Source organism: Peromyscus californicus, unplaced genomic scaffold (genome assembly GCF_007827085.1).
Source record: "Peromyscus californicus insignis strain IS unplaced genomic scaffold, ASM782708v3 Scaffold_8__1_contigs__length_139910024, whole genome shotgun sequence".
NCBI lineage: Eukaryota > Metazoa > Chordata > Mammalia > Rodentia > Cricetidae > Peromyscus > Peromyscus californicus.
Window position 1 is genome coordinate 90,604,420 of NW_026294606.1, and position 18,988 is coordinate 90,623,407.

Here is an 18,988-nt window from a genome sequence, read left to right on the forward strand (position 1 = left end):
GGTGTATTCCATCATCCCCAGTTTATGTGGTACCGGGAGCTGAACCCAGGGTTTTGAACATACTAGGCAAGCACTCTATCAACTGAGCTACATTTCCAGCCCTTGGTTTTTGGTTGTTTCTTGGTTGTCTGTTTGCTTTTGTTTCAAGGTAAGATTTCACATTTTAGTCAAGGTGGGCCTGCAACTCAGTAGGTAGCTCAGGCTGGTCTCAAACTGACCATCCTCTTGTCCCACAGAGAATATAAATGTGTATCATCACACCCAACTTTAGCTTTGCTTTTTGAGAGAAAAAAAGAAGACGAAGAAAGGGATAATGAGAGAGTACCACCATGCATAAACACTGAGAACTTGTATTGCTGCTGAAACAGGATCTCACTCTGCGGCCTAGATTGGCCTGGAAACCACCTGCTTCATCTTCTGGAGTGCTGGCCTATGGGTGTGCTCCACTATGACTGGCTAGATACTAATTTCTTTATGGAGCTAGACTGCAGGAGGCACCGCACGGTGACCATCTGGATGCAAACACCCAACACCTTGGACTCAAAACTCTATTCTCAGAAGTCTTTCCTCACATCTCCACCTAAGATTGTCCAATACAGGCTGCCTGTGGGTGATCTGAGATACTTCATGCTTTGGAATATGTGCATCTTCCACATGTGCCTTATTCACATGGCCCAAAAGTAATTTTATACAGTTTTTTTGTGTGTCTGCATTTGACTCGAACCCTCTAATGAGGTTGACTATAGCATCATGTTGATGCTGAGGGTTTCTGACTTTGAAGAGCTGGGAATTTTAGACTTTCAGATACAGATCCTCAGCCTGTGCTCCAGCTAGAGAGGCAGCTCCTCTGGTGTCACTCAGTAGCTTAGCCCAGGAGGCTGCTCACTCTGTGAAGACAAAAATCAGCTGTCTCAGCAAAGGCGCTGCAGAGAGCCCCCGAGCAGCAGCAGCACTGTACTTATCCTTGCCCAATCGTCCACCCTTTTCCTCTTTCCCCACACAAACCACATGGTTCCTGGCCAGACATGCAGTAACTTCCTCTTTTCTTTATTCAATCCAGGTTCTCAGTTTCATGCCTTGCAGGCTGGGGCTTCTAGGCTCCCTGTGCTTCTGAGTAAGTGCCTGGTCACCTACCTCACCCCAACTGTGGCTTTGATGCCTGCAGAAAATGTAGACTGATGCCTCTGAAAATCTAATTCTGGCTGATAAGTGACAGAAGAGATCAATAGGTGGTGTACCACCAGAGTGGCAGGAGACTGTCCTTTCTGCTCCTGCCGTTCCCAGCCTGGACTAAATAGAACCCAATACCTGGACTCAGCATGGGGGAGGGGCGCTGGCCATCCAGTCCTGGCTTAGGGGAAAGGAATAAGGTGGCTTGCTTTCCAGATGAGCCAAATCTTCCAGCTTTCACTGCTGCCTTGTCTCTGTTCTCTGCTTTCCAGTGGCCCTGTCCCCAGACCATTCCTTGGCTGCAGGTGACCTGTGTACAGGTACCTCAGCCCCAAGGGAGGAAAAACCCCTTTCAGTCAGAAAGGTGTGAATGGGTGGAAACCCCACTGTTTTTCCTCTCTGTCTTCTTGGACAAGGAAGTAAGCACAAAGACAGGAAAAGCCTGGTAAGCCCTGGGGCTGGAGGATAGCAGAGGGGAGGTCCTGCCAGAGGAAAACACAGAAGCCTCCCTTTATCTACGGTGTCCTTGTTGTCCTCAGTCAACTGCAGTCTGAAAACATTAAACAGAAATTTTCAGAAATAAAATTTCTGTTTGAAATTATGTGTTGTTCTGAATAGTGTGATAGGACCTCCTGATATACTGTTCCATCCTGCCTAAGAGGTCCAGCATATCCACATTCTATACACTACCCATTCGATCTTACTTGTTATCTATGTTGGTTATCAGTTCCCCTGTGTTAGTACCCAGTGCTTGTGTTTCCATAGCCTTTATTTTACTCAATAATGGCCCCAAAGTAAAAGAGTTATATGCTGGTCATTATAGTGTGCTGTGTAACTGCTCATCATATTGCTGTTGTTAGTCTCTTGGTGTGCCTAACATGTAAATTAAACTTTATCATGAGTTTGGTACCACTAGGGTTTCAGGCATCTATGGGAATCACTGTATGGAAAGATTATGGCAAGGGAAGGTCAGAACAGCTGGGCAAAATCATGGGAAACAGCCAAAACCAAAACCTGCAGAGGTTAATGCCTGCTAAAGCCAAGATACCAATACTCTCTGAGGGACTTAAACACGACTCAGAATCTTGACATGCGGAACATCCAGAGTTAATCCAAAATTAACTCAGCATACAAAGGACCAGGAAAGTCCTCATGAGAGAGATGAATGCTCAGATCACCTGAGAGGGCACTGCTACTAAAATCAGCTGACAGAGGTTTCAGAATGGCTTTTATTAAAAATACTCTAAGAAGCAAAGCTGGGTGGTCCTGACACGGAATGGAAAAAATTTTAAAGTCTCAGGGGAAAAGAAGATAGGGGAAATCAAACAGAAATGGTAGAATGGAAAATTAGAAACTCACTGGAGAGGATCAGAACGGTATGGCAGAGCAGAGTCAGCGCACACCAAAAGGTCAGCAAGCACCTGATCCCAGCAACAGAGAAAAGAGGAGGAAATGAGCTGAGCCTGCAGACAAGGGACAGCAGCAAAAGGTCCAATATGTATGTGCTGGAAAGACAGACAGCATACAACAGAGAAGCAAGCCAAAACCAACCAAAATTCCCAAAGCTATGGCTGACAAGGGACAAAGACCATAGATCCAAGAAGCTGACTAATTCTAGAGAATCCATTTCACACCCTTCTCACACTCACATCCAAACACACAACATACATGCATCACACACATATAATCCAACAGTCAAAGAGGACATCTCAAGGAGCAGGAAAGCGCAGCTAACCAGATGGAAGTATCGTACAGCAGCAGACACTGTTAGCACTCAGGAGGCACAGGCAGGGAGATCAGAAGCTCAAGGTCAACCTCAGCCACATGCTAAGTTTGAGGACATGAGACCCTGTTTCCAAAAACCCAAAGAGAGGAAAGGAAATACTCCTGGGATGTAGCTGAGCAGTCTTTAGAGAGAGCCATTTCTCTCTCACCACATCTGGGCTCAGGCCATCTAGTCACTCACCACTCTGGATGGAGGCCAGCCCTGGGCATCAGGTTGCTGTGTCCTCCGTCAGGCTCTGCAGAATTATATATATTCTCTCTCTCTCTCTCTCTCTCTCTCTCTCTCTCTCTCTCTCTCTCTCTCTCTCCTCTCCCTCTCCCTCTCCCTCTCCCTCTCTCTCTCTCTCTCTCTCTCTCTCTCTCTCTCTCTCTCTCTCTCTGTGTGTGTGTGTGTGTGTGTACACCACGCTTCTCTCTAAGTGCATTATGTGTGTACTTACTTTTAGCCTGTGAAGGCTAGAAGACAGCATCAGATACCTTGGAACTGGAGTTACAGGTGGGTGTGAGCCATTCAACATGGATGCTGGGAACTGAACCTCAGTCTTCTGCAAGACAGTAAGTGCTCTTAACTGCTGAGCCATCTCTACAGCCACAACAATTAATACTTTATCTCTCCTATTTTGTTCATGGCCTTACCGGAGACGCATGATGGAGGCACCACCCCACAGAGCAAAGCATCTGCATACATCACTGGGAATCCCTCTGCTTGGGAGGCTTGGGTATCTTACAGTGCTAAACACAGGGACTGCAGAGCCCAGCAAGTTCTCTCCCAGGTGTGCACTGTTCTGGGGGGAGTAACATATTCGCAGATCTGCTCAGCAATGTTCACGCTAACAGCTAGAGACAAGGTTCCATCAGCCATCATGCTCTCACTCTAGACTACAGGCATGAATGCCTTGGTGAGCCTCAGCAGGGTGAAGGGAGTCTCCTTGACAGTTCACCTGATTCCACCTGTGAGACATTTTCCAAAAGACAGAGAAATGTCCTTGCCTGGTAGAGATGGGGAGGGACATCATCAAAGGAAATTTGAGATGATATAAACTGTTTCCTAATTGAATTCAGTAGTGACTGAATGAATCTATGCATTTTAAAATACATTCTAAAGTTGTCTATATTTCTGCATGATAATTATAAGGAAGAGAAACCGAATGCCCAAGACACAGCTCAGATTGAACAGTTCCCCTTTCTTAGGAGAATGGCTGGAGGATAGCTCAGTATAGGGCACTTATCCAGCATCACAAAATAAACTTAGAAAAAGAAAAAAAAGGAGAAAAAGAAGAGAAAGAGGGGGCTTTAGAGACCCCAGACTCAGCAGCTGGCTGCAGCCTCTCACTACATGCCCAAGATTTCCCCAGGTTTCCACTGTCCTGAGAGACCTCAGCTACAGCCCTCTCTGACAGGCAGCTCTGAACCTGGTCCTTTGAGAATATGAGTCACCTCAGGCTCTGTCATCAGCAGGCCCCAAAGGACAAAGATGTTCCCACCTACAGTCTCACTTGCTCATGACAACAATGAAGCTCAGTGAGGGCCTGGAAGCTGGAGAGGGGCTGGAGATGAGGAAGGTCGATTCCAAGTTCCCTGCCAGGTGGAGTGGAGGCTGGGTGGGAAGGGAAGAGAGGGGAGCTGGGGCTTCCCACGCCAGACACCTCCTCCTCTTCCACCAATCAGGAGAAATAATTCCATGCTCAAAACCCACACTAGGTCAGGCAGGCTTGGTGTTTTAACTGAACAGGGCAGGCAGCTTCAGAGAGGGTGGCTGCATGTGAAAGACACCACTGTATAGCAAGACAGACAACCAAGTGAGAGGATGATGGGCAAAACTCACAGGGACACAAGGACAGGTCCCACCAGGCTTCTTTGGGAAGCTCCAATGACCCAGGCTAACAAGGAAAAGACCTCCCTCACTTGACAGGCCAAATGCATCAATGCCAGGGCCATAACCAGCTCAATTCTGAGACGCCACACTGCACACTACCACTGTCACACCCTTGCTGGGCACTCTTCAGGATATACCCATGCTGGGCTTCTTCAGCATCAGCCATGAGTCCAGGGCAGCACAGGAAGTTCACACCAGGTGTGGGGGTGAGGGACAGGAAGCTGTGCCAGGAGCCCCCAGGACTCTTGTGTCACAGAAAACCAGATGAGTCCCAGCACCAGATTGCTGACAGGATGAGCAGGGAACTACCCTTAAGATTAGTGTTACTGTCTGGGGTGGGAAAGCAGATGCTTCTAGAACTGCTGGGACAACATGAGCCTCAATGCTTGCCAGGAGCAACAATGCGTGCTGCAGGCTTCCTTCTGGGCCCCCTGGGTGGAGCTCCATTTCCAGTCAGCTCCCTGAACACCATGGCCCATCCTGGTTGACATGGAAGGTCACCTTGACTTTCTGCATTGTGCCAGGCATCCACCCCCCTCTTCCTTCCCTATAAACCAACACCACTCACCCAGAATCTTCACCACTGACTGCCCAAGAGTCAGAGCCACAGATAAGCAACATAAAACACTTGCCTCTGCCTCACCCAGCAAGGAAACAAGCCGGAGAGTGTTTGTGCCTCTCTGCCTCATTTCACCCATTCAAATACTTCCATGGGAGTGGGGCAGAGCAACCCAAAGAAAAGAGCAAGAGTGGCCAGGCAAGTCACCAGAGCCGGACCCTCAGCTTTCGGAGGAGGTGCCTCTGTGGCAGAGAGGAGCTGCACTAACACAATCCTCTCCACACTGAGACTGGGGCCTGAGTAGTAGCAGGCCACGTTCAGCAAGGCTCAGGAACAGAGGCTTGAGTCTGACGGACCACACCTGGCCTTCCTGTCCCCATGGCCTCACTTAACACATGCTTTTCCTGGAGTGATTCACCCCAGTTTGATGCCTCTTGCTGAAGAATGTTGAATTTAGGACAACTTCCTAAAATGCCACACCAGATCCTTCAGACAACTTGATACAAGAGATTAAATAAGCTTCACGGGTCAAAATTCCCCAAATACAGTGCAGGGGAGTGCCATCTGTCCACATGCCTCTGATCAGATCAGACTGCTCAGTCTTTCCAGTGCCAGAAAGAAGGACACACACAGGGTGGAGTGGGGTACCAGAGTCACATAACAGAGAGAGAAAGACACAATCTGAGACAGAAATGGAGAGGGTAATACTGAGGCAAAGAAATGAACACAGATACCCACAGAGAGCGAGTGAATAAGAGAGAGTTGGACACACATAAACAGAGACAGCAAGCAAGCACCTTACTTCGTGCCAACACTCAAGTGTTCGTAATGTCTCAGCCTCCTTAGTAGCTGAAACTACAGCTGTGTAGAGCACTTTAAATTTCCCTTATTAAGCATTTCAAAGATTTTGTGTCACTCATTATAGAAGCTTTGGACACTTACAGCTCTCTGAATTTTTCTCTTGATAAAACTACATTTGAAGCTGGGTGGTGGTGGCGCACAACTTTAATCCCAAAACTCAGGAGGCAGCAGCAGGTGGATCTCTGTGAGTTCAAGGTCAGCCTGGTCTACAGAGCTAGTTCCAGGACAGTCAAGGCTGCTACACAGTAAAACGCTATCTCGAAAAACAAACAAACACAACAGCAACAACAACAAAAACCTTGCATTTGAATCGAAGAGTGGATTTTCAGGTGTCTTGAAGGGGACTCTGCTGCATCCTCTCTAGGGCCCTGTGTGACATGGGTACTCCTCTGCATGCTATGTAAACCTGTTACCATTTGCCCCAGAGTCAAAGCCATCCAAATCCAGTGCTGTTTGCACTCCAGGCGGGGCAGCCCAGCTGGGCTTTTCCAGCAGTGGCAAGGGTTTTTGGTCATTAAAAATAATGGCAACTTAGCCGGGCGGTGGTGGCGCACGCCTTTAATCCCAGCACTCGGGAGGCAGAGCCAGGCGGATCTCGGTGAGTTCAAGGCCAGCCTGGACTACCAAGTGAGTTCCAGGAAAGGCGCAAAGCTACACAGAGAAACCCTGTCTCGAAAAACCAAAAAAAAAAAAAAAAAAATGGCAACTTACACTATGCTGTCACAACCCACCAGGCAATGAGCCACATGGACCAAGTCCACTGTTACTTCAGTCTGTGGGTGCGGAGGCCTTAAGGCTTAGAAAGCTTATATAGCTATCTGGGGCCAAAGAGCTACTGCATAAGTCCAGATAGAGTCAGCAGAGTCTGACTCCACAGACTCTGGATTGTGGACACCACTACAGCTAGAATGGAATTTGTGTTCCTCCAAGGGTCCATCCCATTACAGGCTTGATCCAGAGGCTGGCAATATGGGAGGGGCTAGAAATGGTCTAGAGGCAGATACAACGAGAGGTCCTTAGGTCACTGGGACTCAGTTCATCCAGTCCTGCTCAGGCTAGAGTTGAGCAACCACTCTGTCTTCACAGGCTCTGCCATGCATTGTTCCTCTCACTGGAGGCTGAACCAACAATGTGGCCCAGCCTTAGGCTTGAACCTCCAAACCCGTGAGCTAAACAACCTTTCTCCTCACCCAGCTGTCTCTGGTATGGTGCTTCAGTAATGAAAGCTGATAAACATAGATAAGGACCCTTCAGACAGCCATAGTGCTGGGGTGGGCTGGCAGCCCCTGGCTGTGGGACATTAACAGAGAGACTGTTCCTGCTCTGGACTGGCTGCCAACCCTGCTTAGTACAGAGCAGTCAGAGAGTCCACAGCTGCTGTCTTGATGCCACTTCTCCTTGCTTCCCACAGAAGGCACAGAGGGGAGGATACAGGGTGCTACTTCACAGAGTTCAAGGAATTTGTTTGACAACCACTGATCAGGTCCTTGCTGGCCCCATGGGTGTGAAGATAAATGGGAAATAGCCTTCCCATCCCAACCACAAGCTAGAGACATACCAAAAGTATCTTAGCATCCTGACAAATGCCACAATTCTGGATGTAGATGCTAATGGCAGCATTGAAGTGGAAGCTTGATTCTGCCCAGGGAAATCTCAAGAGCCTCATTTTCCTGGTGCTGGGGAGATGGCTCAGTGGGTAAAGTACTTGCCTCACAAGAAGAGAGACTCAGTTCAAAGCAAGAGGACCCCAGAACCCCTGGAAAGCCATGAGAAGTAGTGTCCATTTATAGCCCATGTTCCTACAGTAAGATGAGAGGTGGAGACAGAAGAATCCTTGGAAGCTAACCTGGCATGCACATTGGTTAACAACAACCCTGTCTCATATAAAGTGGAAGGTGAAGATTGATACCTAAGACTGATCCTCCTACCTCCACATGGGCATCATGGCACTGTACTCACAAATCAACATGGACACACACGAGTGCACGCACAGAGAGAGAGCAGGGGGGGGGGGGAGAGAGACAGAGAGACAGAGACAGAGACAGAGAGAATACATTTCTGTGCCAAATCTTGGAAGAACCTGAGCATACCAGACACCAAAAGATATTTAAGACCACAAAGCAGATGGTGTAAAACAGAAGATTAAGGATAGATGTGGACTGACATCCCCCACATAGCTAATGCAGACTTACTCAGACTTGGATGGAAAACGGGGAGGGATAAACAATACTGGAAGCTTAGCACAGTTTCAGTTTACATTTGGAAGCAATCCCCCCAAACCATACAATTCAAACGTAAATAATTAACCACTGTTTTAGCCATAATAAAATCAGCTCCAAACTCTCTCATGGGTACTCATAGACAAGAGCTAAACACCCTCAGTCCCCATTCTTCTCTGACTTTGTAATATAAACACATGTCCTTCAGAAACATGGGGTGCAGAATTTGCAGGTGCCACTAGCTGGTGAATGAGGAAGAAGGGTCCTGCCACCCCAACACTCATGGCATCTAAACAGTGCAAGGACTATTCTGTGTGTATAGATGTAGTCCCTCTACTGCCTATGCAGAAATCTGTTTACAAGTGACCTTCTCTTCTCTCAGCTCAACTGTTCTCACTGGAGGTGGTTCTCATTTGCTCTGTCCTCTGAGGGAAAGAAACATGAGGTTGAGAGACTACATCCTGGGATGAAAGGGAATGAGGAGGTGAGGTCTGCATGGAGTTACGAGGTTCCTAGATAAGGACCCTCCCGATATCGCCAGAGGTGATGGAGCAGGCATCATTGATTACAGCAGAGCAGGGCATCTCTCCCCAGCATGGTGGACCTTCAGCCTGCCGTTCTCCTGTGATCACAGCTAGGCTTCTCACTGTAGTATGGAATGCCTTCAGCAGACTGGTCTCTCTGGGAGGAACTTCCCTGCCTAGGGTAGGGTGCTTAGTGCCAGTGTGACACTACAAATGTCTCAAAGGCCAACTTGGACTACATAGTGAGACCCTATCTAAACACAAAAACAAACAAACAAACAAAAACTCTAAATTGTGGGGCTGGAGGGATGGTTCAGCCATTAAGAGCACTGGCTGTACTTCCAGAGGACTCAGGTTTGATTCCTAGCATCCATACGGAGGCTCACAACTGCCTGTAATTCCAGTCTCAAGGGATCTGATATCCTTTCTGATATCCAGGGGCACCAGACCCACATGTGGTGCACAGACACACATACACTAATACACATAAAAATAAGTAAACCTTTTAAAAACTATATTATGTGGAAATAATGTTTTGGTTATACCAGCTACACAAAAATCATTGAATTCGGGTTGGGGATTTAGCTCAGTGGTGAAGCACTTGCCTAGCAAGCGCAAGGCCCTGGGTTCGATCCTCCATTCCTAATATTTACAGTTTTCCAGGGTGGGGCTCCTGCTCTTCCAGGGCCTTCATCCCATTCTCTGGAAGCCCTGCTCTGCACCCCAGTTTTAGTTTACTCCTCTCAGTTCAAGCATGTTGGCTCAACAGCAGCCACTGGTGCCTATCTACTTTGGTATTTTCCATCTGCACTGCATCTGTTCTTTCCAGTGTCCCATTTCCCCCAAGCTCAGTGGCCACTTTGCAGCTGTGACTCATCTGCTCTGAATCATGCCTGCCTAGGATGCAAAGGCCAGGGAAATGTCTCTGGCACACCTTGCTGGGTAGGAGCCCCTGCCTGTGGTCTGCACACAGCACAATACCCTGAACAGGGGTAGTAACTAAGAGAAAAACACCCCTAGCCCCAGTCTTTGCTAGATATTTTCCTGCCCTGCAATGGGTTGTGACCACCCATATCTGGCTCTAGAGGCAGGAAAAAAGCTTCTGGAAGGAGCTCACATAGCCAAGATCCACAGTGGCTTTTACTCCTGACAATCCTCCCTCCACAATACAGTAGGCAGCTTCATGTGCATTGTCTTAGTGTCCCTTTCTTTTTCCAAAGCTGGCGAGTCTCACAGGCACCACCATTGTCTGTCTGTCTGTGTCTCCCCCCCCACACCCCCCGCCCCGTGTGTGTGTGTGTGTGTGTGTGTGTGTGTGTGTGTGTGTGTGTGTGTGTGTGTATGTGTGTGCGTGCGTGCGTGCGCGTGTGTGTGTGTGTGTGTGTGTGTGTGTGTGTGTGTGTGTGTGTAGAGGCCAGACAAGAGGGGTCCCAGCACAGGGGGCTATGACAGACATATAACAGGGACTCTGCTAGGATCCTGGGACAGAAAGAAGACATTCATAGACAAACTCATGCAATCCAAACAAGATCTGAGCCAGGCTAGTGCCACATGCCCGTGATCCCAACACTGGGAGGCTGAGGCAGGAGGACTGTGGTTCAGACCATCCAGAGCTACATTGATGTTAATCCCCCAAATTAAAGTCCACAGCCGAGTCAACAAGAATGCTAAGGGAACCCTCACTCACCTGACCACCTATAGCAGAGGCATATCTGCAAGATGGCAGGTTGGGGCTGGAAAACAGAGGGACAGAAGGCATCACACTTTCTTGGGACAGAATAATGACTGAATGGGAGCAAAGACTGGTCCATGCTCCAATAGGGTTGCACTAGAAGTGACACTTGTCACAAAGAGCCACCTACTGCCCAGTGCCCAGAATAGGCAGGACTCTGGTGAGGGTGCAAACCGGTAAGCTCCTTGGTGGGGGATGGGACCAAGAGTGACTGCTATCACTAGCGACTTGCTTTTTTGGGGGCGATGGAAATGGTCTAAAATTAGACTATGACGATGGTCTTACCACTCAGTAGAGTTACTAAAAACAACTGAATCGTGAAATGGGTAAATTCTATAATGTGTAAAATGTACTTCTACAAGCTCTTAAAGGAAGGAGGGAACAGAAGAGCAAAAGGGGAAGGAGGAGGCTGTTCAAGGTCTATGCAGAGAGAGGGTGAGGGGAGGCAGAAGACACACGAGGACTGAGCTCTTGGATCTGTTCAAGGTCTATGCAGAGAGAGGGTGAGGGGAGGCAGAAGACACACGAGGACTGAGCTCTTGGATCTGTTCAAGGTCTATGCAGAGAGAGGGTGAGGGGAGGCAGAAGACACACGAGGACTGAGCTCTTGGATCTGTTTAAGGTCTATGCAGAGAGAGGGTGAGGGGAGGCAGAAGACACACGAGGATTGAGCTCTTGGATCTGAAGTCGAGAGCTGAGCATCTCCACAGAAGGAATCGGGCAGTACGCTGGCAGCCAAGCTTGGAGAGGCCAGGGCTTTCAAGCCATCTGCAGCCTTATACTAGACTTCAGCACTTCTGCATCCCCAAAGTGTCAGAGGTGCTGAGGCCAGGTAAGAGAGTGAGTGAGGTGGGTGAAGATCCCCCTGGCCAGGCTACAGAGCTGTTGAGCTAGTGCTCTTGGTGGGGAGGGGACCTATAAGGCCTAGAGACTCAATGCCAGGGCTGCCAGGACAACAGGAACGCCCAGGCACAGAGGGCAGAGGGTCAGTGTTGTCTCCAGCACCTGGCAGAGGCACACTAACAGGGGATCTCACAGGTGACTTGGGCTCATCCCAGGGCAGCAGCAGAGGAGACAAGCTAAGGAGCCAGCTCCAGAGCCAGGGAGCCTGGATTTGCAGATTCCTTGGCTCCTCTATGCCTAGTTTCTCAACTGTAAATTGGGATATTACCCGTGGCTACCTCAGACTGCTTTTGTGGGGACTGAGGTGACAACCCGATAAAGCTGGGCACACTGCTTGTCATGGTGGAGTATACTCTATAATAAGTACCAGCTATCACAAGGCTCTGGACAATTTCACATTCTTGGAACATAAGATCAGCTGACCTTGCCCGCAGGGTCCCTTGTCCTCATCCCTGTCAGCACTAGCCTAGTTAATGAGGTTGGAGGAGCAGGACACTGAGAAGCACCCTTCCAGAGAAGCACTCTTCTCACATTTGTCTCAAACGTGCTACCACTAAGTCATTTCTTCTAGCACGTTCCTTCCCAATATAGAACTCCTGGCAGGGGTAGTGCCATCATCTCTGAACACATGGGAACAAGCCAGTCCACTGGGCACAGAAGGAGCAGGAGAAAAGAAGGCTGAAAGGAGACGCAACCACAGGCCTGTGGTATCTGGGAAGGAAAACAAAAAGAGCATCAGGTCTCTGGAAGGAGCCCCGAGAGGCTGGCAGTAATGGTGCCTTGAGAAGGTGGGAAAGGACACGAGAGTGACCGAAGCAATTTTTTCATTAACATCTTTTGATATCATTTGAATTTGGTACTAGCCACATGGATTGCCTAATCAAAAAATACTAGCAACCTAGACAATGAGGCACAGATTTGGGATGCCAGTACTTAGAAGGCTGATGGAGGACTGTGAGCTACAGGCTAACCTGGGCTACACAGCAAGAACCCATTCTGTCCCCACAGATCTCCAACCATCCTGACAGGAGCTCCTGGAAAGCTCATGCACAGTCAAGCAAGGGTCAAGGTCAGAGACTGCATGCCCCAACAGGCTCATCGGCTGCCCTTAGGAACCATTCAGGGAGGGCACAGCTTCCCTGATGTCAGCACCTCTTCCACACAGAGGTGTGAATGAAGTCCACGGTGAACAGAACAGGGATAGGATATCTTCTTTCTCACTGCTAGACATTGACAAGCTATTTCTACTCCATTGGGCAGAACCCAGCAAAAAGCCCATGAAGAAAATCCTGTCCTAGGACCTGCATGAAGCACACCATTCATCCTTCCTCTGAAGATTGGGAGGATCATGGACACTTCCCAAGAAAGCGTCTAAGTCACTGTCATCGTCCCTAAACATCACCAAGCACCTTCCACCAATTTTCCCCTTTAAAATGTCACTACATTTGGGGGGTGGTCATTTGGTTTTTTTAGTTTATTTGCTTGTTAGTGTTTTGAAATAGGGTCTTACTCTATGACTATGACTGAATTCAAACTTACTAGGAAACTGGCCTTAAACTTGCTGCAATCCTCCTGTCTCTGCCTCCCAAGTGCTAGGATTACAAGTGAGTGCCCTACACCCAACTAAAGGTCACTAGATCCTGTAGTCGGAAGATGTTAAATTGAATTATGCTCCCCCAAAAGTCAAATGAAGTTCTAACCCCAGAATCTCTCAGCATGAACTTAATTTTAAAAGGGTAGTCATAGATGGTTGAGTGACTGGTTGAGACCACAGTGGAATACCGTGGACCCTAAATTCAGTCCAACTGGTGCCCCTACAAGAGAAGATCCAGAAACAAGAGAAGACAACCATGTGACCACAGAGGCAGAGGCTGGAGTGCTTCATCTATAAGGGAAGGATACCTGGGCTCACCAGCAACCACTGGAAGCAGAAAGACAGACACATGGACATCTCCCTCTGAGTCCCTGAAAAGGAACCAGCCCTGCTTATTCCTCAGCTTTGGAATTCTGATCTACAAACCTCTGGAAGAATACATTTACCTTGTTGAGACACTCAGTCTGTGGCACTTTGTTACAGCTAGTTGCTCTAGGAGACTGACCCTTGGCTTCCCTTCCCATTCACCCATGCCTGAATTCTTCTGCCTAGTGGTCAGCTGCCAGCTAGCTGCTATCTCCAGTAAGAGAAAAACAATTCAATGCCCACCTTAGTAGCACAACTTCCCATCTTGCAAGGCTCTGACTGGAATAAACAGTCCCACAGTAAATATGTGTTGAACACTTACTACAAGCCAGTCATTGTTCTGGGCCTGTTGATACATGCAGCAAACAATGAAAAGATAATAAAAATATTCTCAAAGAAACAAGGTCATTTCTAAGACAGACAAAGACTAGTACAACACGCTGAAGGGAGTGGGCCGGGGACCAGGGGTAATGGGAAGACCATTTTGACTATTAGGGAAGATCTCATTTAACATGTGATATGGGAGTGGTGACCTGAATGACAGGGAGGTGGCTACAGGGAAATCTGGAAGGAGGAACAACCAGTGGACAGGCCCTGTGGCACAGCGAACTAGGCATGCTTAGGGAGGGACCTGCAGGAGTACCCGGGTAGCTGCTGACACTGGAGGAACAGGTGAGATCAGTCAGCACCTGTGTCACTACCTGGCAGCCCAAGGGAAGTCATCCTGAGAGACCATGGCATTCTTCAAACTGAAGCCTTTCTAACTGGACTGTTTGTCCTTTGCTTCTTGGGACCTTCCCAATAACAGTTCTGAATGTTCTGTAATTCCGGCCATCAAGATGTTCCTGGCTTACCAGCTCTAATTCCTGCACCTCAGTGAGTACTCTCGATGGCTTCCTGTGACCTTCATGAAAAGAACACAGTCTCCGAGGCATGCAGTGAATACATGTGCCCACGACTGCCTTGGCTTTCAATCTGGCCTGAAGCACTGACCTGCAGAGGCGGATACAAGGCAACCCCCTGCAGTCCTGTGGTGCTGCCGGGATTTAGAGAATGGGATAAAAGGCTTGTTCTTCCCTAACGAGAACAGCTGTGTATGCTAAAAATAGAAAAGATGCCATGAAACCTCAAACAATGCCACGTACAAAATCTAGGTGAAACCAGCAGAGCTAACAGCAGCTCCGTGGATTTTACAATGTTTCTCTTCTAGGTGGGTGATGAGGAAAACTCACTGGGGCAGGTCTCCCCAGAACATCCACGCTGTCTTGCATCATAACAGAGGACACCTGGCCTGTTTGGAAACACTAGGCACTTGAGCAAAGATGCTCAGCAATGCACTTCCTACTGGCTTTCTCAAAGTCTAGAAACAAATCTGAGTTGCCACAGAGGGTGTGTAGGGAGAGGTAACAGGATGGTGAGCTGGCTGGCCAGCCGGGCTGACTGTCAATGAGGCAAGGAAGGCAGAGAAGGATGCTCCACTCAGCACCCACCCAGCCAAGCAGGGGGCATAATTTACTCAGATGCATCTCATTTCCCCTTGCTGATGGGTTGCTATATTCAACACTTGTAGCAACAAAGTTATTGTGGCGCTTTCTTTGCCTCCAACAGTTAAGTAGCCCTGGACAAGTGAGTCTTAGTTTCCTCATCAGGAGGAATGCCATCTGCCACTCCCAAATTAATGAGGATGAACTAAGAGCTCCTGTTGAAAGTACTTTGTAAGCTCCCAAAGCAAGAGGACACAGTAGCAGTGGAAGCCACCCTGCTACTGCTATTCCTTCCTGAAGTGGGCTGTCACTCAGCTTTTGATTTCTCTTTTTAGACTGGGTCTTGTTATATAGCCCAGGCTGGTCTTGAACTCATGATATTCCTGCCTCAGCTTCTGGAGTGCTAATAGTACAAGCCAATGCCACTGTACCTGGCTTTTGATATTTATTTTCTTTTTTTAGGAGTTGTTTTTATTATTTAATTTTATGTATTGTAGTGAGTGTAGGTGCTTGAGGAGGCGAGAAGAGTGTCAGACTCTGTGGAGACAAGGTTACAGGTGCTGTGAGTCACCTAAGGTGGGTGCTGGGAACTGAACTCTGGTCCTCTGCAGAAGCAGTACATGCATATGCTCTTAACTGTTGAGCCGCCTCTCCAGCCCCTTGACATTTCTTTTAACCTGATTGTTTTCCTTTTGTGAAAGGAATGCAGAGAAGGGAGAGAAGGAAAGAAAGCCAGGTATTCACATGACTTGCCCACTCTATAGCTTCCCTGGGGAGGGGGCTGTCCTAAAAGTAACCATTTGGGGTTACTATGAAACAACTTGACTTTGGAGAAACAACAATTGCCATGAAGATAAAATGCAGTTAGCATCTGTAGAGATACCTCACTTCAATTTCTTGAAGACTTATGATATGCTCGTCACACCGCTTATACTTGTGACAGTCTCAAAAAATAGGAATCCACTCCACGTGAACTGATACAGACCATCCAAAAGCCAACCATTGCAAGGAACTTGTGGAATGCCACAGAGACTGAGATAGCCCACCATCACCAACCAGTGTTTGAGAGGAAAAGAAAATCTCAGGTGTCAACTTTTTCCATGGAGCCCATCTAAACAGCTTATCTGCCATTTTGGTCCTCAAAGGCCTAAATATCCCCATCTCTGACCACAGTGTGGGAAAGGGGGAAGGGACGTGGCTCACTAAACGCTGGAGCCTCTCTGCTCCTGTCCTGAGGTTCGTGCTATGTGCCTGCCCTGCTTTCAGGATTAGGGAGGAGGCAGAGTGGGATGAATCAGAACTCAGCATCGGGTTACAGGCTGGATCCCAGCCTGGTGAGGGCAGCCCGGCTTGACAGCTGCCAGCTCACCTCTACCTCTGACTCACCACCCGGACAGCTCCACGTCGGGGACCCAGCCCGTGCCAGCGCACCTGTGCCGGCAGAGCCGCGCTCCCGCTCACTCCGTAGGGCGCACCCGGTGGGTGCAGCACTTGACCGCCCAGCCTCCTTCCCTCCACCCCTTGTCACCTTCCCACGTCTCAACCCGCAACTCGGGGGAGCGCAGACCCGGGCAAGACTGGGTCGGATCTCCCCAAATCCTAGAAGCTGCTCCGGTGCCCGAGCCTTCCCTGGCGGCCCCGCGCAGACCGGCTTGCGGCCCTCGGCGGGCCCGGCGCTGAGGCTGGCAGAGTGACAGCCCTGCCCGCCGCACCGACCGTCCAGCCGACCCGCCCACGCCGCCAGCGACCCCTCCTCACGCTTCCTCACCGGTCCCCGCGCAGCCACGCCGCCCAGCCCCTCGCGAGCGCAGCCCCGCAGCCCGAGGCCCTCTCACCCCGGCGGCCCGCGGGACACGGCAGGGGACGGACGCCGTCGGGTCCGCAGCTGCCGCGAATGCGCCGCGCGCGACGAGCCTTGCCCGGTCCTTCTGAGGCGTGGCGGAGCGAGCTGTCAGTCAGTTGGGCTCTCCCCGCCCCTTTAGCACCACGTGACGCGCGAGCAGCCGGGTCCTTCGGAGGTGTGGCGGAGAGCGCTGTCAGTCAGCCGGGAGCGCCCCGCCCAACCCCGCCCCCCACCCTGAGTGACGCGCGAGCGGCCGGGTTCTCCGGAGCCCAGGAGTGAGCCGGGCGCCCCGCCTCGGGAGCACCACGTGACACGCCGGCAGTCGGGGCCTTCGGAGGCACTACGAGCGAGCTGTCACTTTGCGGGGAGCGCCCCGCCTCTCTCGGCTCTTGTACGCAGGCGTAGGAGCACCCCTCCTTCCCTGCGCCGCGTGACAGCCGCGCCGGTTCGCTTCGGAACAGAGTTCCTGCAGAGGGATGACCAGGGCGCGGCTTTTTTTTTTTTTGCACGCAAGAGTGGTTTAGGAGAGGGAAAAGCTCCTCAAGGAGCGAGGCCCGTGGGGTCAGGTTCAGGTCACTTCCTGACCCTGTCGGAGGTAGCAGAGTCCCCGCGAAGATCCCGTGGACCGACACGCCTTTGAAGGCGCGGGTGGCAAGCTGAATCCCATTTGTCTTCTGAAAGGCGTGTCTTAAAAGACCGGTAGATTGGGCTCTTTTCAAAAACACAACGTCCAGCCATACAGCTTCTCCCACATCTCTTCAATAGAGAAACACAAAGAGGCTGGGGGTGGAGCTCAGTGGCGGCGGGTCACTGGTCCAGCATGGCCGAGGTCCTGGCTCCCGTGCCTAGATCCGGGAAGAAAAAGAAAAAGAAAATCAAGGCCGCTTTCCAGGGATTTTCCGAAGTCATGAATGTTAGGCAGTGGGACTGGAGTTCGGCCACTCAGGAAGATGATGTAGGTAGTGTGGTAACCAAGCACCTGCTAACAGATGCGAACATCTGTCCCACTAAGACTTCTCGGGAAAGTTTAAGAAATGGTGAGGAAAAGGCTGGAAGCTGCTGTTCCTGGAGCGTTTGGGACCTTCCAGGTGCACGTGGCCACCCCAGGAGAAGCTAGACCTCTGGGTGTGAGAGCTTAGTGCCAGAGGGGAGGGTAGGTTGTAGCCTTCATCCTTGTGAGATGCTAGAGATAGGTGCTCAGAAAACTTGCAGGATGGGAGAGGATGGTGCTGGGGTTGAAGGAACCCTCCCCTGCTTCAGTGAAGGAAGCTGGCCTTAGGCACCAACTCCTGCCACCTTGACCTCACCTGGACAACTGTTGGAGAGAACTAAAACAATATGGTCATACTCCATATTGAGAGACATCCTTTCTTCTCAAAAGATTCAGCAGCACCCTGCCCTGCCTGCTAACACGCTTCTGACCCCCTCAGGAAGTTGGACAGAGGCAGATGACATGACATTTTGAAATGAGGAAGAATGTTCTGCAAGCCACAGACCAGTGAACTTGGTATCAACTTGGGAAGCATTCAGGGTAGATGACTCAGAAAATATTTGTGACCCCTATGAAAATGACACACTGAGACGTGATAGGCAAGGGGCAGGATATGAAGAATGAAAGAGCCTGAGGCTGTGTCTGGGTAGCTGTGTTCTCTGGCGGTCAGGATGCTCCTTTGCAGGTAAACGTCCTCGAATCTGCAAATAGATTGTCCATTTTATCGGAGACTAAGGTACCATAAATCTTTCCCAGTGCTGCACATGGCACTAACAAAAGGGCCACATCTTCAAAAGACCCTTGCTTCATCATGCTATCATTTATATTGTGTTACACTTCCTGTGGGCTTTTCAAGAGGATCATGGGAATATCCTAAAAGGGAGATTGGCCCAATCATGATTTGCGAGGAGAAAAGAGTCATCCACCATACTTCATAAGTGATCATAAAATCATCCAGACAATGGTGGTGCACGCCTTTAATCCTAGGCGGATCCCTGTGAGTTCGAGACCAGCCTGGTCTACAGAGCTAGTTCTAGGGCAGTCAAGGCTACACAAAGAAACCCTGTAGGGCTGGTTGTCT

At 49.7% G+C, this 18,988-nt stretch overlaps 1 protein-coding gene across 5 annotated transcripts in view; it reads right to left on the reverse strand.

Moving 5' to 3' along the window:
* The window catches only part of Kiaa0513 (KIAA0513 ortholog), a 50,386-nt gene extending 33,346 nt beyond the window's left edge, over positions 1–17,040 (reverse strand). For 2 of the 5 annotated variants that reach the window (XM_052729308.1, XM_052729304.1), the window contains exon 1: positions 16,909–17,040. The gene's annotated coding sequence lies outside the window, so the exon portion shown is untranslated. Of the gene's footprint in view, positions 1–16,841 lie in introns of all 5 variants that reach the window. The other 3 variants (XM_052729306.1, XM_052729305.1, XM_052729307.1) reach the window with 3 other exon arrangements.
* Between the last annotated feature and the right edge of the window lie 1,948 nt (positions 17,041–18,988).